The 25662-nt window shown below is 32.9% G+C and overlaps 1 protein-coding gene across 17 annotated transcripts in view; it reads left to right on the top strand.

The window, feature by feature from the left end:
• ARB2A (ARB2 cotranscriptional regulator A) overlaps positions 1-25662 on the top strand; it is a 493797-nt gene that overhangs the window by 288514 nt on the left and 179621 nt on the right. The gene's annotated exons all lie outside the window — the stretch shown is intronic.

Below are 25662 nucleotides of genomic sequence, written 5' to 3' on the forward strand. Positions count from 1 at the left end.
TCCGCCTGCCTCAGCCTACTACTTTATTTTATGGTGACAGAGCTTTTTAGTGCTAACCAGAAAGCTTTTTGCCTGTTCCTTATTTACATATTAGTTTTTAATTTCTACATTATGGTGCCAGTTTCCATACATTTCATGATATTTATTGTTTCTGCTTTATGTATACACCATTGAGTCTTATGTTATCTATAAAGTGTTTAAAATTTCAAGAGACATTTTGAATACTTGAGAATATTTTGATAGTCTTTAACTGACTTGTACTTGATACTTGATCAGAATTTTATATAATTAGTATTAAAACTACAAGAAAGCTTCCATTAATCTGCTTCTAACTAGAATGCATTGCTTGGTCATAGAAATCTTCATATTTAAAAATAATTTGATTCTTGGAGTTAAGATTATGTGTACATGATAGAAAAAAATTACCAAATTTCTGAATTCTGTCTGTTTTAGATGCAATATTACAATATCACAATCATGGGCCAGCATGGTTAATGTGATATAATCAATTCTAATAATGGATTAATGAAGAATTCATGGGATCTGTCCATAATCTCTTATGTTACAGGAAGTTACCAATCCTACCATAAAATAGTTAATTTGATAAAAGTGCAGTTGATCATTTTAAATCCAAATAGATCTAAGTGGACATTGAACCAGAGACACAATATTGATTGCCTAATTTTTATGTTTCTAGACTTTGGCATGTTTTTCTCTGACATGGAAATTGAATATATTTCCGTGACCTTTTCAACCACCCTATGTCTTATTGCTTACCCACTTGATTTAGTTATAAAACTGGTAGTGACATCTGAGAATATTTTAGCTGACTTAACTCTACAAGTGCTTCTGCTGTCTTAAGATCAATAAATCGTTAAGTTAAATCATTTATTTTCTAAATTTATTTCAGTTTTTAGGGATTATTTTCAACTAATTTTAACTATGCTGAATTAATTTATTTATTTTGATATCTTAAGATAGCTCTTTAGCACACTACTATGATGTACTTTTTAAAATATGAATGTTGTTTTTCAAATAATTCCTTTCAATCCCTACAGATATAAATATATAGCTATATAGATATATATATCTCTATATCTCCATAGATATAGATTATATATAGCTTATTTTTTCTTTGTAAGCTGTTAAATTACTTAAAGCATGAAATTTCTTGACTTGTAGAGTGACTTAAAATATGTCTGAAAGTCTGCAAGGCTAATCAAATTTTAGAGTTCTATAAAACATAAATTCCCATTTTTTAACTTTAAGACAGTTTACGAAAACCTTTACACACCAAACTTAAAATTTACATTCCTTTTGGACAGTTTTTACAATGAACTGAAGATGCCAGAGTTAACAGATGACCAGTGTGTCAGTCCTATTTTGCCCGTCCTGCTTGTCACACACTGGTGGATATTTCTCCACTTTTGTTCCACTTTAATATAAAGCACACAGATGTTTCAGAACAAGACTTGACTTCTGACCTTGAGGCTATTAGGGTCAGGGTCCTCAGGGCCTGTGAAATTATCACAAGCTGAGCTAAAGTTTTTCTCCATCACAGGAAGTAACCAGTAAGTAAGAAGTTAAAAAGGAGCTTTGTCAGAGAGACAAGATGGTCTCAGTAAGGGTCAGCTTCTGTAGTCTGCTGTCTCTGCAGGAGGCACATGCATGGGAGGAGGAATATAATATAACCACTGGCACATCACATATCTGTCAGGCAACGCCAGGGCTGAGAAGTCTATTTAATGTAATATACGTTGTTTAGGTTCTAAAGTATTAATGGCAATTATCTCATCTTCTTTTTTTTTTTTTTTTTTTTTTTTTTGCTACTTTTTGTGAAATAACTTTGATTTGGGGGTATGTAATGGAAGCATACGGATGGTGGCAAATGAATAAAGACTGGTTCCTGACCTCATACAATGGATTCCTTTAAGCAAATAACATTGTACCCTGATGAATTTTACATTATTTTTCGACAAATTTGATTAATATGTTTAGGTCCACTGTGTTTTTGTTTGAAAGGCTTTCTAAAATATAGTATTGTTAAAGAAATAATAAACATTGAAATGTTTTTAGATCCTTTGCTTTTGCCTAAAACTGAAAAAAAAATGTTATTCAGTTTTAGGCAAAAGCAGATTTAAAAACTCATGGTGTTAAAATATTGACAAATAGGCATTTTTTCAGGACTTTTCAACATTAACTGTACTGTATGAATTGTTTTACTTTCATTCAAAATTTTAATATTAACTTAACAAGCAAGTAAATTGTCAAGATTAATATGTAAATCTTAAATTATGATTTGGTTTTTTGTCCCAGTAGTGCAGTACACATGTCAGACAGTAAATCCTTTGGATTTCAGTCATTTAAATTGTCATAAAATTTTACTTTTGATTAAAGATGACACACACACATACACACACACACACATTTCTTAGGGAACAGTCTTAGTTTGTAGCGTCATGTTTGAATGCATGGAAATCGTTTTTCTACCACTGTCATACAAGTTCACATTCTTTGTTATGTCATGAATTTCAAAAAAAATTGTTTTAAATGTAAATTGTAGCAAGTACAGTTTCACCAGTAAATGCAATTACTTATGCTTTAATATTTTGCTAATTGTTGTTTTCGAAAAGTGAGAACATAATTTACTATTATATCCTATCTTAAAATGTTGTATTTATCCTGAAGAATATCTTATAATCAGAGATTTTTTTCAAAACCAATATTCATTTTATGGTAGTAAATCTTAGAACTTGATTAGATCTAACCTCATTAAAAAACAGTATACATTTTACTATAATAAGAAGAAACATGATATTAAAAATATGCTATTAACTGCTTTTACTCTCACCATATGGTAACAACTCAGGTTTCCAATTCTCTGAACTCTCTGTGTTCCTAGTAAAAATAAATTTTGATAAGACAACCCTATTGATTGTAGGATTTAGTCATTAAAGACAAAAGGAAAGAACTGTTTCATCTCATGAATTGATAATGAACTTTTAAAAGTAATATATCTGCCTCTGTTATCTTTTCTGTATACTTAAAATAATGCCAATATGTAAAGTTACAGTTATTAAACCATCATTTACAAAGCCTGAAATTTCTTACAAATTTTACTTTACACATAATAGAATTATTAACCATAATTAGAATGCATTTACCAAATTCATCTGGAAAGAAATCTACAAATAATGCAACTTACTTTTGCCTTATACTAGTTGTAAAAAATTCAGGCTCATTTTTTGAAAATTAACTGTCATTTTAAAACAATGCAGTTTTTGACCTTCTTCATCATCTTTTTCTCCAGCTACTATGATGAAGTGATTTCATCACTTTTATTGTTGGCCATTTCAGAGTGTTTTGCTCTTATCTTTCCAGGCGATCAGTTTGGCCAAATCAAGTAACCTTAAATTTTTTATTTAATTTGGAAATTAACAGGGTTTATCAATGCCCAGTTATTGATCTCAGCACACCTTACCTTCCCTGTTTGCAGTGCTCAATATATCAATTTGAATGGAAATCTCTTTGCTTAGCCAAAACAACAGTGTTCATATGTTTTTATAAAACATGTTAAGTAATTTTAGTAAATATATTTCATTAGTTTATTGAATCATCTCAACTGATACAAATTTTGTGTGTTTTTATTACTTTTATTTCCTTTTCCATGTTATTATTAGTATATTCCCAACCATCATTTAAAAATCACTTAGAAATGTGTGAAAACAGCTCCTTTTGAAAGTGTATCGCTACCCACTTTTGATTTTGGTTTCTCCATGCTTGTCAGCACTTGATTGGCACCTCACTTGCATGTGAATTAAGGAATGAAGGGAACTCTATTTTCCTGCCATTGTTCCATGCTGGGCTCCCTGGCCTCCAGGCAGCCTAAGCTGCCCTTCAGCAGCTGATAGAGGACTGGTTTTGGACATAGCTGCATGAGGACACTCAACCTCTCTCTACTCTCAGCAGATTTTTTTAAATTGCCTGGAGCATGATTTGGATTTACACTGAAGAGAAAATGGAACTAAAATAATTAGTCTTTTACATCAGCTAACTGTGACCTTAAAGAAGTGTCATTTATATTTTGTCCATGAGGAACAAAGTAAATTGGATATTGGTAAGATATCTGCATAATGTGATCAATGAGAACTGCTAAAAGTTGGGCTGCTGGGAGTCAAAAATTGAGGGAAGTTAAAATAAGGGAAGTAAGCAAGAAAAACTGAATCATAATGGTATCCAGATAACTCAGGCCAAAAATACTCTTACAAACTTACTTTAAAAATCTAGGTAATTCAGTAAAAATAAATTGCCATTTGTAATATAACTTCAAGATACATACTAATTAGTTTTGTTAAAGTTATCTTTTATGTCCAATCTCATTTTGCCCAAATGATCTAGAAATATCTTGAGGATAAAGAGGCTAATACTGCTCTTATCCCAAGTTTGAAAATAATGTATATTACAACAACATGAGTAGTCTTAAATATCTGCACAGTTAGTTGACTAACATATAGAGTTTAAACCTTAACTCTTTTACTAACTAAATTTATTAATTCTCCCTACTCTCCATTTAAATATTGACTGATTTGGGAATTCTACCTAATCAGTTACTCCACATTAGACAGTATTACTTTTTTCGTTCAGGTGTAAGACTTTTATAGGCTCCTTGTTGCTGGCATGCCCAGCTCTCAGTCTGACTGAAAAGATTGCTTCTGTATGACACACCCTTGTAGGTATAGTCTTTTCAATAAAATAAGAAAATGACTAAACTAAATTATAATATAACTAAATTATCATCATAATAATATCCTTACAATGTTATATGGCAGTCTATGAAATAAGTCTAGAAAACTTTCCATTTCATCTCCAATCGGTTCAGCTTCACCTTTTATTTAATAATTAGCTTACGTTCGCTTGTTTGCATTTTTAAAACTTTAATTTCTGAGATAAATTTTACATACTTTTATCAAGATGTAATGGAGATTTATTAAGCTTTATTGAAATATGACTTTCATGCCATAAAATTCATCCTTTAAATAAAATATACAGTTCAAAGTCTTTTTGCATATTTGCAGACTTGTACAACTATCATTACTATCTAATTTTACAACATTTTTATCACCCCAAAAGAAATTCCATACCCATTACCCATTTCTCCCCATACTTACAATCCTGCCAGCAGTGTATGAGGGTTCCACTTTCTGCACATCCTCATCAGCACTTATTATTATCTGTCTTTTTTTATATTAGCTATCCTAGTGGGTGTGAAGTGGCATCTCACTGTAGTTTTTTTTTTTTCTTTTTCATTTCTCTGATGAATAATGATGTTGAGCCTCTTTTTATGTGCTGTTGGCCATTTGTATTTTTTGGAGAAATGTCTACTCAAATCCTTTGCTCAATTTTAATTGGGTTATGATTTTTATTTTTGATTTTTCATAGGTCTTTATATATTGGTACAAATCTCTTATTGATAAATGATTGTGAAAATTTTCTCCCATTCTCTGGATGACTAAGTCACTTTCTTGATGATTTCCTCCAAAGTACAGAAGTTTTAATTTTGATGAAGTCCAATTTATCTAGTTTTTGTTTTTGTCATTTAAGCTAGTTTTTGTGTATTGTGTGAGGTAAGGGTCCAATTTAATTCTTTTGAATATGGATATTTAGTTAATCCCAGCACCACTTATTGAAAAATACTCTTCTTTCTTCTTTGATTTGTCTTAGCACCTTTGTCAAAATCCATAGACTATAAATGTAAGGGTTTGCTTCTGGACTGTATTTTATTCCATATATATGCCTGTCTTCATACCAGTACCACACTGACTTGATTACTGTAGCTTTGTGGTAAGTTTGGAAATCAGGGAGTAGATCCTCCAACTTTGTTCATTCTGTTTCAAGATGATTTTGGCTGTTCTAGGTCTTCCTTTTCCATATGAATTTTAGGACTGATTTGTTAATTTCTGCAAAAATAAAAAAGCAGAGATTTGTATTGGGATTGATTAAATAGGTTAATTTGGGGAGTGTTGCCATCTTGACAATCTTAAGTCTTCTAATCCGTGACAATGTGCTTTCTTTCCGTTTATTTAGGTCTTCTTTCAAAAATGCTTTGTTGTTTTCAGTGTACAAGTCTTAAGCTTCTTCTCTTAAATTTATTTCTAAGTATTTGATTATTTTTGAAGCTATTCTAACTGAAATTGTTTATTTTATTTTCATATTCAGTACTAGTAGATAGAGACATGATTTATTTTTATATGTTAGTCTTGTATTTTGCAACCTTGCTGAATTCACTATTTTTAGTTCTAATCAGTGTGTGTGTGTGTGTGTGTGTGTGTGTTTGTGTGTATTCCTTAGGAGTTTTCATATTCAAGATCATATCATTCGTGAATACAGATAGTTTTACTTCTTTCTTTTCAATCTGGATGCATGTTTATCTAATTAATTTATATATTTTTGGTTTTTTGCCAAATTCCCCTGGCTAGAACCTCTAGTACAAGGTTGAATAAAGGTGGCTAGCATGGACATCCTTGTCTTGGTCCTGATCTTAAGAGGAAATTGTTCGGTATTTCATCATTAAGTATGATATTAGTTGTGATTGTTTTCATTCCTGATAGGTTATTTCCCTTAAGAACCTAGTGTGCTCCTTAATGTTTATATCCTTTTATATCCTTCATGCACACCAAGATTCTATTGTTTGGAAGGCTGCTGAAGTGGAGAAAAATTTCACTAATCTTTAATAAGGATCTTTTTGTAGAATAAAGGACCCATATTACTCAATTGGAATTACCTTTGGAAGAGGTTTTTCTTAGTGTCCACATAGTAGATGAGCTGCATTCAGGTCCTACTGCCTTCCCTGCATTGTTTGTAGCTGAGAGATTGGTCACTCTGTCTCCTGATTCCACAAAGACTGCTAGGAAACCAAGGATTGCCTGGCAAAATTAGCACAATAACAAGTTAAGGGGAACTCAAAGGAATTGACATATTAATTTGTTAAATATAAATCATTACATAAGAAATATTTCTTTTTTCCATTGGTATTATAAAAGATCTTAATGATAGATTTTGTATTTTACTGCAAATATGAGACTATGATTGACTATTGTAAGCCTTTTATAAGAAGGAATGTAGAAAAACACATTTCAGTTGATAATAGGGCTGTTTTTACTGTTCTTGTAACCTTAAAATGATCATTCATTGTAAGCCCTCTCCCAAATAAAATTCCCAGGCGCAGTGCACCTCAGACATCTCAAATTGGAAAGGACTTCTAGGGGACAAAAATAATTCACAATCAAAGCTATTTAACTTTTAAAAGTTAGGATCCAATCGTTATTAAATAATTTATTCAAGTTAACTCAGAGGAGCCAGGTGGATTTAGACTCAAAGCATACTTGATCTTTGTTAAGGGAAGGCTTGAGGGAACAAGAGTGGAAGCCAGATTTGAGTAAAGATCTTATTACTAGAGTTCAGGATAGTTTCAGGAGGAGCTACTTCAGCTGTAGAGGTTGGCTTTAGAGGGAATAGAAGGTGAGCTCTCACCAGGGAGTTATATCAGAGTATGGTAAGCTCAGGTTTGAATCAGGAAGTACAATCTGGTTGTGGGGAACAGAAAATCAAGGCAATGGGTAATGACCGAGCAAACAAAATCTAGTAATTGGTTTTAAGAGTGCCTATTTTCCTTCACCATATCCCACCTCACTCCTTTATAGGAAATGAAGGAGAAAAAATAAACAGGATCCAGTACCAGGGGGAGGATTCACAAGGTAAAAGGTTTAAGGCTTCACTCATTGCCTGGGAGTTTCAAAATGGGATCTTTCTCAGGGAAAGAAATAAGCTATTATCATAGGCATAAAAATCAGAAGGATTGTGAACAAATCAAGGCAGAAGTCTGATTATGTGGCTTAGATTAGAATGGAATAAGTAGAATACTGCATTCTGAGGACATGTAAGATAACTCTGGACTGGTCTTTGGTACCCTGGTTATCTGGTTTCTGTGGCAATAAAGGAAATGTAGAGGAAGGACTATCATTTTTCCTTGTCTTATGGCCAAATGTTCACTATGGTGGTCTAACACCTTCTTTGGTCTCAGAGTAACAAAGTGATACTCTTCTAGGTCTCTGTAATTTTAACTTTCAGAGTTGGAGATTTTTAACCCCTACATGTATATCAATTGTTCTCACTTCATATTTTCTGTTACAGGTTTTTAACACTTCTATTGAATGAATTTAGCTTACAATAAAGCCACCAGAACCACAAAAGTTTGACTTTGTGGATTGAAAGTGTTTCTTGGCTGGACCTTGAGGCTCATGCCTGTAATCCCAATTCTTTGGGAGGCTGAGGCAGGAGGATTGCTTGAGGCCAGGAGTTTGAGACCACCCAGGGCAACATAGGAAGACCTCGTTTGTACAAAAATTTTTTTAAAAAAATTAGCCAGGCATGGTGGCACATGCCTGTAGTCCCAACTATTCAGGAGGCTGAGGCAGGAGGATTGCATGAACCCAGGAGTTTGAAACTGCAGTGAGCTATGATCACACCACCACACTCCAGCCTGGGCAACACAGCAAGCTTGTTTTGTCTCCAAAAACAAGCAAACCAAAAAAGTGTTTTCTTGGAGTTAAGATTGAATATTATGCCCTCAAGGCAAGAAATGTTTCCAAAAATTGTTATTAAAGATAATTACTGATTCAGTTGAACATACCCACTCCATACAAGTACTGGGGAAACATTAGAACACATGGTCTCTGGCCTCAAGAAGGTTTTAGTCTAAATAGGAAACATTTTTAAACAAAGAGAATAATATAGGGGATATTTGTGAAGTGGGATAATAGCTAAGAGGTCATTATGTTAAGGTCCACAGTATAAAGATCCATACAGTAAATTTGTCTTAGAGGTAAGTACTAGGAAAAATCATTTGTATAGATTAACTGATACGTTCTTTTTGTTAGAAAATAATAGCTATGTAATACATTTTTGCCTTTATCTCCCAGAAACCCAGAGCTATGGTTAGTTTTCCATTTCAGTAATTTATTCTCAGCCTCAGTCTCCTATTCATTATCCTAATACATAGTTATCTTTTGCTTGATGCAACCTTAGAATTCTTTTTTTAACTGGTAGAAAATAAATAACAAATGTATTATTTTCATTGGTTTATGCCATGCTGCCTAGCCTGGCTGGACATACAATGAGTATATACTCAAGAAATAGTTGTTGATTGTAGATTTATTTATAAATGAATTATCAGGACCAGATCTCAAATGGTGCTATGTTGGGTCCAAATGAAGAAAGTAAGGCCTGAGCCACAAGATAGAGAAAAAAGATGGACAAGAGAACAAAATTGATCATTTAAGTTGAAAAACAGGGACATTGAGAGTCAGTCTCACTGAGTGCACAGAAGGTACAGTCTGTGGCCCTGAAATTTTGAACACTTAGAAGCGCTGTTAATGGAAATTGATTAGGAATTCAACTGAGAACATACTGAAATCTCTAATCAAAGAAACTAGCAGAACCTTATTTGAACCCCAAATTTCAGTTATGTTTTCTGTGATTAAGTTGAATAAGGTAAGGCTCATACCCTCTAGAAATTAGTTTGCTTATTTAAGTATTTATTCATTATCTTGGTCATTTTGGGCTCCTATAACAAAAATATTATAGAGTATGTGGCTTATACAACAAACATTTGTTCTCACAGTTCAGGAGGCTAGGAAACCCAAAATGAAAGTACCAGCAGATCCAGGCTCTAGTGAGGGCATACTTCCTGTCTTGTAGACAGTTGCCTTCCCACAGTCCCATCTTCTTTCCCTGTAGGTCAAACTGACAGTTTTCCTGCTGGGATATTTGATTAAGTTTGTGGTTCACGCCATACTAATCTCCTTATCAAATGTTTGTTCAGCCACATCCTTAGTGCTCTCTTCAGAACATCCTTTCTCTTTTGTTCAATATGGATAGGCTGAGAATTTCCAAAATCTATAAGCTCTCTATCCTTTTTTCTTAATAATTTCTTGCTCATTTCTCTCTTCTTACATTTTCACTATAAGCAATCAAGAGGAACCAAGCTGCTCCTCTAACACTTTACTTAGAAATCTCCTCAGCTAAATATTCAATTTTATTGTCACAAGTTCTACCTTCTAGAAAACACTAGAACACACAATTCAGCCAAGTTCTTTGCCACTTTATCTCAAGGATTACCTTTTCTCCATTGTCTGGTAACATGTTTCTCATTTTCATCTGAGACCTCATCAGAATTGACTTTAAGGTACGTATGTCTACCAATGATATAACAAAAATGCCATAGACAGGTGGCTTAAACAACATTTATTTCTCTGAGTTCTGGAGACTGAGAAGTCCTAAATAAGGGTGTTAACATGGTTGGGATTCATTGAGGGCCTTCTTGGTTTGCCTATAGCCATGTTCTCATTGTGTCCTCACATGGCAGAAAGAGTGAGAGAAAGCTCTAGTCTCTTCCTCTTCTTATAAGGACACTAACCCCATCTTGGGGGCTCCATCCTCATGGCCTCTTCTAAATCTAATTACCTCCTAAGATTAGTGTATTCAGATTTCTTCTTAGTTTTTCCATACCTTATATGAATTTTTCTCATGAAGAAGCTTGTTAAAGAGCATTAGAATACAAATAAAAATTGCTATTCAGTATTTTAGTGACAATTTTATAATTGAGTCAGATGATTTAAATGGATATGTAGGCACAAATAGGCATATTAAACTTCTAATATTTGTGCCTAAATAGGCATATTAAACTTCTAATATGCCTATTTGTGCCTAAATTTCCAGAAGTCTCAATATCTAACTTCTGTTTTCTCCAAATTTCCATACTGCATTCACCAGACAACTGCATTAGAAGAAAAACTTTATATTTATCTTTCTGTGCTGGGCAGAAAGATAAAACACACTCAACTTTCTCCTACCGTAGAAATCCCCAGTCTTGACTCCTTTCCAGTTGGGATTCTTTATAAGTATAAATGTTGATTTTCTAAAGGTTTCTAGTAGCCTGTCTGCCGACAACAAAGAAAACTCGACTTTCTCCATCAAATGATGCCCTGTAAATTGTGAAAATAAAATAATGTGAGATCAGTGGCCTATATATTACCATTGTGTTACTGCTCAGTTTATCTCAGGAAAAAATTCCTGTTCCAATTATCATTGATAGTGTAATGAAAGTTTCTACCACTGTTCTAGGCTCAGCCTCAAATTTTCAGGTTTGCTTCCTATTACACATTGTAGGGCATCTATCCAAATATTAAACATATTTATATTATGTCTACATATTAAATATGTAGTAATATATTAGATATCTTTAGTATATTGTAAACTTTAACGTCTGGTAGCATGTGTGTTTACTCTAAGATCTCACAGTAGATTCTCAGAACAGATACCTTCATATCCAACTACTGTGTTAAGAGTTCTGCCTCACTCTCATAGAATTCTGTCATTGCTATCAGTATGAATACATGTAATCTGTCAGCCAGCCATGATGGCCTAAGACATGACTGGGTCAAGAACAGTTCTAAAAAATTCATAGTAGTGTCTTTAAGGATAAACTTTTAAAATAGAACTAGGATTTATGAGTCTCTTGCGAATCAGAAGGCAGTGGCATCATCCTTATGCTGATCATCAGCATCTCTCATGCTTAAATGATAATGCACTGGGCACTATCCTAAGCAATTTGTATACTTTATCTCATTTAATCCTCATAACACTTTTATGAGATACTGTTATCCCCATTTTACAGATGAGAAACATGAAATACATAGTTTTCCCGTTAAAAGTATGACCTCACTTTGTAACAGTTAGGTTTTTGTTTTCCTTCTCATCAAGTACCTGTGAAAAATAAATAAATAGTGTATTGTACTAATTGTAGTGACTTTTAACTCTCAGACAACCTCCCGGTTTTTCACGTATTTCAGGGTTCAATTCTACATTTCTCTGTTGAGTTATATGATGATTTAGTTTTTATTCTCTCTTTATTGCTTATTCTTTTTGTGCCTTCCAACTAAGGCTTTCAATTTTAATCGATTTTTCATTACTCAAACTAGTGAAGGGGAAATAAGGTGTGGAAAATGTAAAATTAGACAGTCTCCAAATCATTTATATTTAAATTTTGAATATATTTTGATGTGGTGCTCTGGAAATTTAGTTTAAGCAGGAAAATTGAAAACACTTGATGAGGATCTGGAAAGTAGATGAGTTTCGTTGGCCAAACCCCTGGTTGGCTCTTTTTTGTGGCTCATTCCATGCTGCAAAGAGACAGCTGTCTTCTAATACCAACTAAATCGAGTTGACCTTTTATATCTCGCTGGAACAGTCTCTGCTATCAGCATTTGCTCCTTCATATTATCCATATCCATAAGTTACACCTGGAAGTAATAGCTATGTAGAATAGCACCTACCAAGTACCAGGCATTGTTTTAAGTGCTTTACAAATATTAACTCATGTAGCCCTTATAACAACCCTGTGATGTAACTACATTATTATCCTCAGTTTACATATGAGGAAACTAACCTCAGTTGCATATGAGGAAACTAACCCACAGAAATATTAAGTAACTTACTTAAGATCACACGACTAGCTAGTGAGGGAGCCAGAATTGAAACCCAGGCTTTCTGGCTCCAAAGTCCATGCTCATAACCACCATGCTATACTGTCACTCAAAAAAAAGAGCACTAGATTAGGCAGGATTCTTGTACATTTGGTCATTAAATATTATTTATGCCAGGTACAGTGGCTCATGCCTTTAATCCCAGCTCTTTGGGAGGCTGAGGTGAAAGGATCAGTTCAGCCCAGGAGTTCAAGACTAGCCAGCCCTGAAAACATAGTAAGACCCCATCTCTACAAAAAAATTTTTTTAAATAGCTGGATATTATGATGCATGCCTGTAGTCTCAGCTACTCAAGAAGCTGAGGTGGGAGGATTGCTTGAGCCTAGGAGCTCAAGGATACAGTGAGCCGTGGTTGGACCACTGTACTCTATCCTGGATGACAGAGCCAGACCCTGTCTCCAAAAGCAAAACAAAACCAAACCATTATTTAGCAAGGCATTGTACAACCTAAGTTTAACTCTATCAAGTAGGTATGATGAGCCTTGTTTGACAGATAGAAAGATTGAGGAATCTATGGAAGGTTGCACAAAGGACACAATTAGTCCAAGTCAGCCTAGTCTCAGAACCAATCAATTTACCCATGACACACACTTCATTCTAATTGGGTTTAAAAAAAAAACGAAACCTACACAACGAAAATTTGTAATAAATTTAGGATATTTTTAATTGGTGAGGGAACTCTTCATTTAAAGAAATTTTGCCTTTTTATTTGTAAAGCACAAAATTCTTTGGCAGGCTAAACAACATACCTGATACCTACCTTTTAAATTGAAAATGTGCTTTTAAAAGCAAGAAGCACACATTGTACAATTGATCTCAAAAAATACAGAATTTCATTACTCAATGCTTATCACAATGTCCGTACATATCAAATATTAGATGATAATATTCTAAAATTGTTTTTCTTTTATTTTTTCCCATATATTGGAGAAAATATAATGATTTAAATATTTTAACAAGACGTGAAACCATAGTTGCTTGGTCTTTTGTATTTTACTTACTGTAAATTAGAGTTTACATTTCACTGTGAATACCAGACAACTCAAAATTCCTATATTTGAAATTAAAATAGGAAAAAGGGAAACATTTGAGTCCCTATAATTAACCTGCTACTTCATGCCTTTCTGATTTATTATAAGCACTTCATCTGATACCTAATACTTGAAAAGCTATAAAAGAGTATTATATTACTTTGATTTTTTTTATCTCTATGCTTTCCCCACATAAAATAGTAAAGTTTTTTTAAAGCTTTGAGTCTAAGAGGATCAAATGAATGACGTGTTTAGTTATGCCTTAGGGAAGAAATCTTACTAGGTTAAACTGAAACTTAAAATCTTACCAATGTAGAAAGCACTAGAAATGTTACAAATAAAAAGTGAGCTTTGTTTATCCTACATAGTTTCTTTTTAAAAATATTTTATTTATTTTTCAATCTTTTAGGTTCAGGGGTACATGTGCAGGTTTGTTACATGGGTAAACTGCATGTCATTGGAGTTTGGTGTACAAATGATTTTGTCACCCAGATAGTGAGCATAGTACCGATATATCGTGCATAGTTTCATATTCCTTTCCACTAGTTAAATAAATCAGTGTTTTAAGATGTCTACATCCTTTTAATGGCTAAGTAAACTGCTTCAAATAGTGAACTGTACAGTAGAGGACTGATGTTCGTATTTTATGTAGTGTTTTGCCAAGGAATATCCCATACACCAATAGCTAAAAGAAGAATCATGTAATTTATTTTTAATATTAGAAATATTTGCTACATACCTGATTGAAAGTACATCTACAGCTAAATTTTCAAATTTAAAATTCCAGAATAGAAGACAATTAAAGTAAATGTACTAATAGATATTTACAGTTTTCTTATTTGCTTGGTAGTATCTATATTATAGTTGCTGGCATAATTCCTGTTTAAAATATTTTGATTTTTTAACTTATAAAAGGCTCTTTAAATCATGAAATTCCTAAGAAACAGCTTGTTTTAATAAAAACAAAAAATAAAAATATTTAGAGAAAAATTTTACACTCAGTTATTTATTATTCCCTTGAAGGCCTGATAATGGAGCATTTTTGATACAGCCTTATAAATTACCTGACTTGCCTTCAAGACCCTTTGACAGGGATAGAGAGCTTTGTATACTAACTTTGTGTACTAACTAGGTCTTAAGGTTATTATACATTCTAATCAGGTTTTTAAGAGATTCATGGAGATACAAACATTAACTTTAAAAGAAAAACTGTTCCTGTATCAATACATTAAACACTATAGAGAATAATCTTTGGTGATAGGGTGAGTTTTTAATGAATGATGACCATAATTTTACATTTTGAATGATTTCTCCCATAACATTTTAATTTTTTTCTTTGTTCAAAAACTACCTGGGATTGTATGTGGGTTTTTTTTTTTTAGATTATTTCCTGTTCTCGAATACAAACATACTTAAAACTTAACCTTCTGAAATGTCAGCAAAATTCAGCTATGCCAAGAAATTTAAGAAATCAGAATTTTATTTGCACAGTCTTAAAAGTAATGCTGAGTATTTCTCTTGTGATATTTTCTTCCATTTTGCTGCACTCCAGATCCCAGGAAGAGTTTTTAACTAGCTATTAAAAATAACCCATTTTAAGAATTCGCGGGCAGTATGAGATATTCATCAGTATATATTTACTGTCTGAAGCCGATATAGCTGTAAGGTTTTTTATATCCAATTGATCTATTGCGCATGTTCCCTCCCTAGGTTGCAGGACGTGCTTCTATTTGCATAAGGCCCTGGGCAAGGTTTTTTCTTGCATTGATTGGCCTGTCCAAGGCAGCCTGATGTGTTCTTGCATTGATCACTTTGTCTTTTCTTGGAAGACAGTGTTACACTGAGTTCATCTCAAACATTCTAGGGAGAAGGTAAAACTTTACTGCAGATGTCTCAATTTTATTCAGATGTTTCTTCTGAGTATAGGCCCTTTTTGCAAGGATAAGTATTGCTTTTTTTTCCCCCTAATTTGGATGTTTCTGCAGTTTGAGTGCACTGAAGACTAGATTATATTTGAAAAAGCTACGTTAAAGAAAATTGCTAGAGTATATGCCACTTATCTTGTACTATTTTTGTTTTTAAAACAGTGTATCTTGCTTCCAGCTTGAAACCATTTTCTTTAAAGATGATCTCTTAAACGTAGATGTAAACTAAAATTTACTGGTGTTTGCAATAGGTTACCACTTGTCTTTACTAACTTTATATACGTTATAGATTCCTTAGTTTCAGTGGGACATGCATTGCTTTATGTGTTTAAGAAAATGAGGAGTTTGATTAGTTTCACTATTGAACAGTGGTCCAGGATGATTTTCCTGGTGCTATTCATTATTATAAGTAATACTAATATGAATAGTACAAATTTGTCAAATATGGAAATGATTAAGCAGCTATATATCAATTATAGGTGAAATATATTTCGTACCATAAAATAGTAGTCTGTTACTTGGTGACAATGGAAATCTGAACTTGAGGATTTTTCAACCAAATCTGTGGGAAATTGAGCAATGAATGTTTTACAGCTTAGCACTCTTTATTGGCTGGTCCTTAAATCAACATTTATATGATCTGCCAAAAAACATATTTGCCTACACAGCTAATTATCAAGAAAATGCCCATTACCTCCAACCTATTAGCTATGCATTTAGTGAGGAACTGGTAAGACAAATGTAGGATTCTGTCAAGATGTAGGACAATATCCTCCTCCAGACCGGTTTTCTGTTTCATCAAAGCCTATGTGAATTTACAAAAAGGTTACTTTTGGCAAAGATTTAGAAATGTGTCATGGCTGAATTTGATTATTGTGTGGTTGTAATTAAATTCTGCTACCATAATTCATAATGGTTTTAGAAAGCATATTTAGTAACACCTACTACAAATCAGGACATTTTTGTGTATACTGTTTTTTAACAGGTCACTATTTCTGAATATTGTTAAAGTGTAGAAGTTAAATTTTACAGAAAAACATGACATCAGTGATTTCACTCAGTGGTATCACTGGTGTCACTCTATATCATAAGCCATAGAAATCTCTTTCTACTTTAATAATTCTGTTTTGTAAAATTTCATACTAAAATGTTAGAGATCATATTTCTTTTGTTTACTTTGGAAATTCTGGAATTCATACTTTAAAAACTCTGGAGTGAATTAAATGTTTATTATACAAGAGCAATAACCTCAAGTGGTTAGATAATGTCATTTGCTGTTTTAAGGTGTCCTGTAAAAGTTTCAGCAATATATAGCTATATAATGAAGTATATACCTGAGTTGTGTGTAATTTATCTAGCCAGTGTTTATAAATAGAGTTACTATTCATGTAAATAACATATATGAGGAAATATGATCTTATATTGAAAAATTAGATTTGTGAGTAATCTAAACTTAGAATGTCTAAAATTGTTAATAGTATATAAATCATAAAAATACGAAAAAATTATAAAAGCTGTAACTGTTTTCTGGAGATTTAGTATATGTTTGGTAGTTTAGGGAGAAAATTATGAAAATACCAATGAAAAAGGCATATAAAAGTATTAAGATGGAAAACCTCTTCAAGTACTTAAGAACAGCTCTTCAAAACTAAATCCAATCTGTGTAAACACAGATATTACGTTGCAACTTTTGTTCAGTGCCTCTCAACTTGGTGCAAGTGTAGCTCTCTGAATTGGAATTGTATAGTGTTTGTACATTTTTTCCAGCTGAAATGGAATGTACATCATCTTGCATAATTTACTTGTCTCTGGTGGTTAAATTTGCATATCTGAATGACTGAATATATATCTTAAGCTTCTACTAGATATAAAATAATCTCATGAGTGGAGGAGAGCTCTTTTACCTCAGAAATCAGAAGAGTCTATATATTTCACAGCAACTCATGATCAAACAAGCTAATTCAGATGCTGGGAAGTGCTTTCGCTTAGCTGTGTGGAAGAACCATTGACTGTATACAACCAACAAGTGTATGGTGCAACAGGAGATCCATTGAAAACCCTTTATAGGACTGAACGACAACCCCAAATGCAAGTGACCATGAGCAACTACAAATAGGTATACATATGCATTTGAGCTGAACAGACTTTCTGACATATAATTTAGTCAAAATTGCTGTATTTCTTCCCCTTAAATTTATACATAATCAGCTTCTTGTATGGACCCAAATTGGAGAAATGTAATTCAGTAGTTGGTGAGAAATAAAGGATTGTGACCTCTGTGTAATTATCACGAAGGATGCTGTATGATGCCTGCTGTTTTATTACTGCTCAGGTCATACTCAGGACCTTACACTGGAAGAACACCTTCTCCAGACTCTTCTGTGCAGGGGAATGGTGATCTGAGTCTGAAGTATGTTCACCGTGCTTACACTCTAAACATTTCTGGGGAAACGGGGGTTTTGCTGTGAGGTACTGGGAAACCTGAAAAAGGTTAAATAGCTGGTAAAAACTTGTTCAGTGAAATCCTTTGCTTTTTCCTTTATATAGTGAAGGAGCAAGGAATTGCCAAAAAGCTTTCAAGCTAATGGATTTTCAAATATAGGAATAGTAATTTTTAAATCATAGAAGAAAGGATTCAGTGATTTCAACCCCGTTCTCATTATTTCCCTTTAACAAAGCATCATATATTTAGATTGGTGATTTCTAGAAGTTACCATGTTTGTATTATAACATATTTGAATCTGAGAATTTCTAATAACACCATGGTAACTTTGTAGTGAAAATCATTAATCATTAATTATATATTAAAATGCATCCCCTCATAAAATCTCTAAAGATGTATTTTTTTCTGTTTGACTACTGAAATAAAATTTGATATCTCACCACCTAGGACATGCTTGTAAATTTTTTGCCACTCTGTATGGTATTATTATATATCTCTGGTTACTTAAACTTGTTTTAATTGTAACTTTGATTTTTAACTTGCAGTATATGTACAAATTTCAAATTTTTCAAAATAATCAAAAAATTAAACATAAAAAGATTACTAAAGATATACTTTGTTTTAGGCAAAAGTGTTTCTTTTCTGAGGAATAAAACAGATATATTAAAAAGTATATAATTTCTGAATAAAAAAAATCTACTAGCTGTCTCTTACTCTTCCTCAATCCCTGCCCCAAGGTAATATAAATGAACAATATATATTGGCTAATAAGCAAGCATTAACTCCCACTGGTAAATATGAGCAGTTCTTAATGTTAATTAAAATCAGTAGCTAAAGAAATTATATCAGAAGACTAATATTTCCTTTATGCTGTATTTTTTCTTTACAACTTTTAATAATATTGAATTATTATTGAAAGTATAATACAGTTATATCATCTTAACGAAAATGTTTTTGGTATAATAAGAGTCTATTAAAAATGCATTATGCTCAATTATTTGGTATGTATGTATGCTTGCTTAAGTATATGGAAACTCTTAGTGAATAATCCTTGCAGATATGATATGCATGAACAGTTGTTTACTTATTAGATACTCAGATGAATATACATATGTTAAGGAAATATCTTTCTTTGAAGTTATTTATCTTTTATATTCTTTTTCTGCCTTTAAGCATTTTATGAGAATCCTGTCATTTGTGTCTGTTAAGAACACATACGCAAAACAAAATTTGTATTTGAACACTTTAATGTAGGCTTTAGAAAGTTAAAGCTAAAAGCTCACATTTTAAAATTTATCTTTGTATGGTGTCTGTGTACATATATTTCCAAACTCTTTGAGATGTTCTAGAAAGGAATCAAATGTATTTATGGGTATGTTAATGCTGGTAATAGAGTACATGGGTTACAAACCTTTTCCATTTCTTTTGACCTTGTAGGAATAATAACAGCTCTGAATCACTATTTCTGTCCGGCTGTGTACAAACCTAGCTCCACTGTCTTCATAATCCTAACCCAGCATCTCTTTCATGCAACAGGCATGGACCTGCTTACCTTTCCCGTTTTCTACAAAAAGAAAAACCTGACCAGGGACGTTTATTCATACATTCCCCAAATCAACACATAGAAATATTTTGGGTTAAGTCTAAAAAATTCTTATGTCCAAAAATGGAAGCTTTTCTCTTTTTTTTTTTTTAACTTTTAAGTTCAGGAATACATATGCAGGTTTTTTATGTAGGTAAACTTGTGTATGAGGGTTTGTTATACAGATGATTTCATCACAAGGTCTTAAGCCTAGTACCCATTTGTTATTTTTCCTGATCCTCTCCCTCCTCCCACCCTCCACCCTCCACCCTCTACCCTCCAATAGGCCCCAGTATGTGTTGTTCCCCTCTATGTGTTCATGTGTTCTCATCTTACATCTTAGCCTTTAGAATTTATCCCTCTTTTTGGGTGGGGGGGGCGGTGAGGGAGGAGAGGGAATTGATGTAGGAGAGTTCTAGGGTGGGTTTAGAAATCTCACATCACTTTATGCCTATATTAATAACAAATAACCACCAAGTAGTCTATTGTTGAATTAAAGATGAAAGCTGTAGTATCCATGAAAACAAAAATTTGTAAAAGACATGAAAGAACATAACAACTTTATATGTATAATGTTTTTGTCTGTTGAAGAGCTGCAGAAAATTACTTGATGTTTAGTGCCAGCTGCAGTAGCATGCTAAACTGCACATGTTCCACCAAGGAAAAAACAAGTCCTCATTCCTCGTGGATAGGCACACAAATTTGACTTTTCACTATCACCTATCTAAGCAGGCACCTGTTATTACTCATGTGGGATAATACTCCATTTCCATTGGAGATTTTTGTGAGAAGTAACTCATAATTGTTAATGCAACAAAATGTGTGTCCATACAATTAGCATGAATGTAAATATGTCCATCTACATTTTATTTCCTTCTGGATGTTAGCGAAATACTGTTATATGTAAGAAGGGGGTTTTTGTTGTTGCTGCTGTTCTTTGATTCTTAAAGATTTTAGTAGTCTTGCCATCATTATGCTTCTTTAAAAACTCAATAGTAAGCATTTTAGAACTTTTTCTAAATTTGAATAGTTGAAGTTTCAGCTTCTGTTTTAACCAGAATTTATTGTAAATGGCCAAAATACCTATCTACTGCTAAACATCATTCTGGAATTCTGTTTATGCCTGCTAAACTATTGCATTTGCATCTTCATCCTTTTAAAGATGGAGCAACTTAAATGCACATAGGAATCTTTTTATAAAAGCATAATTATGTCTTGTGCTTTTTAAAATGCAAAACTAGTCCTATATGCGTTTTGGTTTATGTGAAAAAGTAATTCACAAATGGACTTCTCTATAAATACATGTTTTAAATAGCCTTGAATTTTTCTTGCCTTGTACTTTTTATGTAAATAAAATTAAGCAATTGTTTATCTTATTAATTTGCTTTTTATTAGAAGCTTATTTGATACATACATACCCAGTCCTCCTGGCTTTTTGGTTTTTCCTGTTTATCATTTTTATTTGTATGGATGTTTTCTTTTTCATTGTGATTTCTTTTTTGCCCCCATTTATGTGTCATCTATGACAAAAATTGCTGTTAATAAATAAGTGACACTATGTCACAAAACAAGAAGCTGACTTTACCTGTTTGGCACATATATCACTCTCTAGATACCTAATTTGTCTTTTAAAAATAACTTAAATTTTCTTATAAGATTTATCAGAGAAAATATATCTTGACTTAAATTTTATAAAATATATTTAGTGTTTTTTAATATTTGAATTTTGTGTTGCATTTTTTTCCAAAGAGAGGATGTATATTTATTTGTTCTTCAGATTTAGGATTCAATATTCAGAATATGCATGGTAAAAGTTATAGCATTTTCAAAATCAGTCTCTAATACAGGCTAAATATACTAATTTCCTAATAACAATAAAAACAGAAAGTGTCTAAAAATTCTTTACCGGTTGAATTATAATTTTGGTTGTATTTGAAAACCTTCAGACTTCGTTCTGGCCATTCCACTTTAGCCATTCAGGCCATGCTGCCTGTATTGTGTATTCAGCAGTTCCTATTAGATGTCTTCACAGTGAGTGATTCTGCAGGGCTTGCTGACACCCGCTTCATGCATGGCCTGCTGTGCTGGGTGGAATTTTTTTTCTGAGCTGCCTGAAACATTAAAGACATCTTGGCCATGTCAGTCTGTGTACAGTGTGTGTGCATGTGCCCTCACATGTGCACATTCCTGAGCAAGTCAGTATTAAATAAATGATGTGGGTGTGCTTTTATATACATGTAAAGTCTAAAATTTGAATAATGATGAATTTATCATGTATTACAACATATATTTTTAATAATTTAGTTCAGCTAACATTAGCAACTTTTCTCTAGCTTTTATTGTCTGTGGTTATTGACACTAGGGGGCACTGCTTATCCTTGGTTGCATCTTTCTTCAGGAAATGAATAAAAATACTCAGCTGATTTCTGTGCTCTCACTTTAATTAACAATTGAATTTAGAGAACTCTAGGCTGTTTGATCCTTTGTTATTTTGGTTTTATTTCTAATGCCTATATGTAGTGCTAACAAAGGGGGTTGGAGCTATTGGTTCTCACAAATAAATAGAGTATCCAGTGTCCCATACAGTAACTTTTTCTTCCATTGGAAATGTCATTCTTGGCAAAACCAGAAGGGCAAGTTTGCCCAGTGATGAGGCTTAGATCCCTTGCCAGCTGTGCTTCTAGCCAGCAAGTGTGATGAACAGCTTTAGAAATCAAGTGAGAGAAAGCATTCAAGAGTTAGTGTGATTCATTTGGATAAAGGTCAAAAGAAAGATAAGCAAAGGATTAAGAATGAAGAGCACAAATAGCAATAATTTGTACCTTTTTACTTATAAAAATTACTGTCAGTGATCCTATTTGTAATTTTTCACATGTTCGTAGTTCAAAAGTAACTTAAAGTCTTTTAAAACTATATTAAAGATTGCATTTCATTCTCTATTTCAGCTGATCATTTAAAAATGAAAGAGAAAAATTGATGTGCTACCATTCCTAACTCTATTTATAGATTAGAGCTGTGGCTACTAGTTGAAAATCAAGTGACAACATAATTAAGTAAACATTTTCAATCGATAATTATAGCTTGAAATCTTTTTAAAATATAAAGATTTGCTCCATTTATTTTTTAGAATTTTAGTGTCCATTCTAAGCCTAAATATTCATGTTTCAATCTGTAGCACCACCTGTAATCTCTAAGGACATTAATAACATTTTTGTTTTAATACACACTTTTAAAATAAAACTCCCTCCTCTCCCGTCTTGTCCCCCATCTTCCAAATGTAGAAAGCAATCAGTAGCCTAAGGAATATAGACAACTATTTTACACTGTTCTCCTAATTAATTAAACATCCCAGAACTGGTAAAATTTTATATCCTTCTCCTCTAGAGTTATAGCTGTATCTGTGTGTGTGTGTGTGTGTGTGTGTGTGTGTGTGTGTGTGTGTGTGTGTGAAAATATGCAGTTAAATCATGCCCTATTTTTATTAGCTAAAGGTATTGATTTTTAACATGAGTAATTTGAATAAAGTATTCTTGCAGATTTTAAAGTTTTCGTAGCATATGTTTTACATCCTGACTGAAAAGGAACAAAAAAGATTACCACTATAGTCAAGCTTGGTCTAAACACCAGTAAAATAACTGAGTATTATAAACACATGGGCAGTTTTAAATAAAATTTTTAAATACCTTTGCTTTGTAGCACATTAAATTGATTTCTCCTATATAGGTACTTCAATTAGAAATTATTTAAAATTTTTCAAAGAGAAATAGATATGTGCATTATCCTAGGTTGATTTTTTCTGTTCGCATTTTTCAAAGTGATTTTTTGATAGTGCTTATTGAATAACATATACTTTTGAATATATTTTTAGTGACTAGTTTTAAATAATTACCTGGAAAAAATATATCCCAAGATAATATACAGTTCAGGGGGAAATGCTGTTATTTTTCATGCTGGTATTTTTTTTCTAATTATTTCTATATAACATCATAAAAACATTAGCCAATGTAGGTTCATCTCAGATCTTTAGTAATAGATCTGTGACTTACTAATAATAGATACTACCTAGTTAGACCTTATCAGTTCATAAACAAAACAGTGATTAATCAATATGGGGCAGCTTTTGTTATATTCAACGCTTTATAATTTGAAATGTTAGTTTCCTGGTACTAACCATGTACAAGCAATCAGATGCCAGCCCATTTATAATAGGTTTTTCTCCTCCTAGCAGGATGTTGCTTTTGGCTATAAAAAGTTAATTTCAGATCCTGATATAGTTGCATTAATTTTTGAGACATTGGCTAGGTGTAGTACAGCAAAGAATAACATGAACATCACACCACTGTGCTGTAGCTAATTGTTTATTACCTCAAGCCAGAGAAGCAGTGTTAATGTGAAGGCTGTAGTATGTCTATAGAAAAGATGGAAACTGACAGAAAGGGTCTTAGAGACAGCTTCGTAAGAGTCTTGAAAGAGGACCATAACAAGGAGAGGGGGAAAGAAAACAACAACAACACTATCTAAAGGGATATATTTTGATACTTACAGTTCTGGATATCTTTGTAATTTTTATGATTGAAATAAATTATTATCTTGAATAACAGACCCCATTCTCTATCCAAACATCTTTGCTTCAGAATGGGAAAGCTCATTGCAATGTTATCTTTTCAGGACCATAAGTGTTCTCTAAAAAACATATGACTGAGATGTTCATCAGCTGGGATGTTTGTTGCAATTCACCAATAAATTTGAATAATTTGACATAATTTCTGACAAAGATGAATGTTTCCACATTCATTTCCATAGTAAGGCAGTATCTACATGAAGAAACCAGTTTGACTGACTTGACCTGCCAAATTGATCAGAAAAAGAATAAAACAACAGCCATCCAGTCCATGGAATTAAAGCAGTTTATGTGTACAAACCACCTTGGTGGCCTGTCAACCCAAGACTTACATAAAAGTAAATCACTTTGGAGCCTGTAGTATTACAAGGAAGGAAAGTGCTAGGACATACCATCAAGGAACTAAGGCATATGTGCTCTTAGGTAGTGCACTGTAGCATAGAGTGAAGGAGAGGCATTATCAGTTGTGGAACTTGGAGTCTGATACTGGTGTTATCCCATGTCACACTAGAGGTGACACCTAAGTCACTTTATCTGTTTTCTCATCCATACAAAAAGCAATTGGATTGGATAATTTCTAACATTCTTGACAATTTTTCATTCTTCTATGTGATGGTACAGGTGGAGCCATGCCATTATTACAAATAATATTTAAATGGTTTCAGTAAACCATGATGTTACTTATAAATTCACTTTTATATAAAAGGCCATAGGAATATAATTGCCCTGTATTTATAACGATTGGAATGTAAATCTTAAGGCAGTAGAGTCTAACCCACCCACTCCCAGACTGAATAAAAAGTGGCATCAATTACCTTCTAGAAACATTTAATTGAATTACTGGAAAACTCAGCAGTGAGTTTATTGTCCTTTTTTGTTTGAGGAGAAAGGGGACTAATAGATCATAGTATGTGCTGGTGGTTGTGTGGGAAGAGACAGACTTAGGGAAGCCTTGCTTTTCCTGACAACTTAGTGACAGAAAGTAGTATGGTAGATTTCATCATGACACCCACAATAAGGAGTGGCAGGTTGGGTTCTTATGGAAGTGGGTAAGGAATCAGAACTATGGAAACTCAACATTTGTTCCTCATTCCTATGCATAGTCTTCTTTTGTGCTCTGACTGTGGTAGTATCTCCTTTTATTATACTTCTAATTACAATAAACGTTCCCCTCAAGGAGTCCCTTTTATTCTTTTTCAATCTAGATTTCTTCTTTTGACTTCTCTCAAATGTCATTCACTCTCCTCCCTTCAGACACATTGATGTTTTGTTGATATTTAACCGCCATCCTTTCATACATATATGCCTAAAAGAACAATATAGAAGCTATCTAGCAATTTATCACTTCCCTTGTACTGTACGTCTTCAGTAAAATTTTTCTGAAAACACCTCTCTTGTTCTCCCATTTCTGTGCCATGTCTATTTCACTTATAATCACATTAGATAAAACCTGTGTGT

Source organism: Pan troglodytes, chromosome 4 (assembly GCF_028858775.2).
Source record: "Pan troglodytes isolate AG18354 chromosome 4, NHGRI_mPanTro3-v2.0_pri, whole genome shotgun sequence".
In the NCBI taxonomy this organism is placed as follows: Eukaryota; Metazoa; Chordata; class Mammalia; order Primates; family Hominidae; genus Pan; species Pan troglodytes.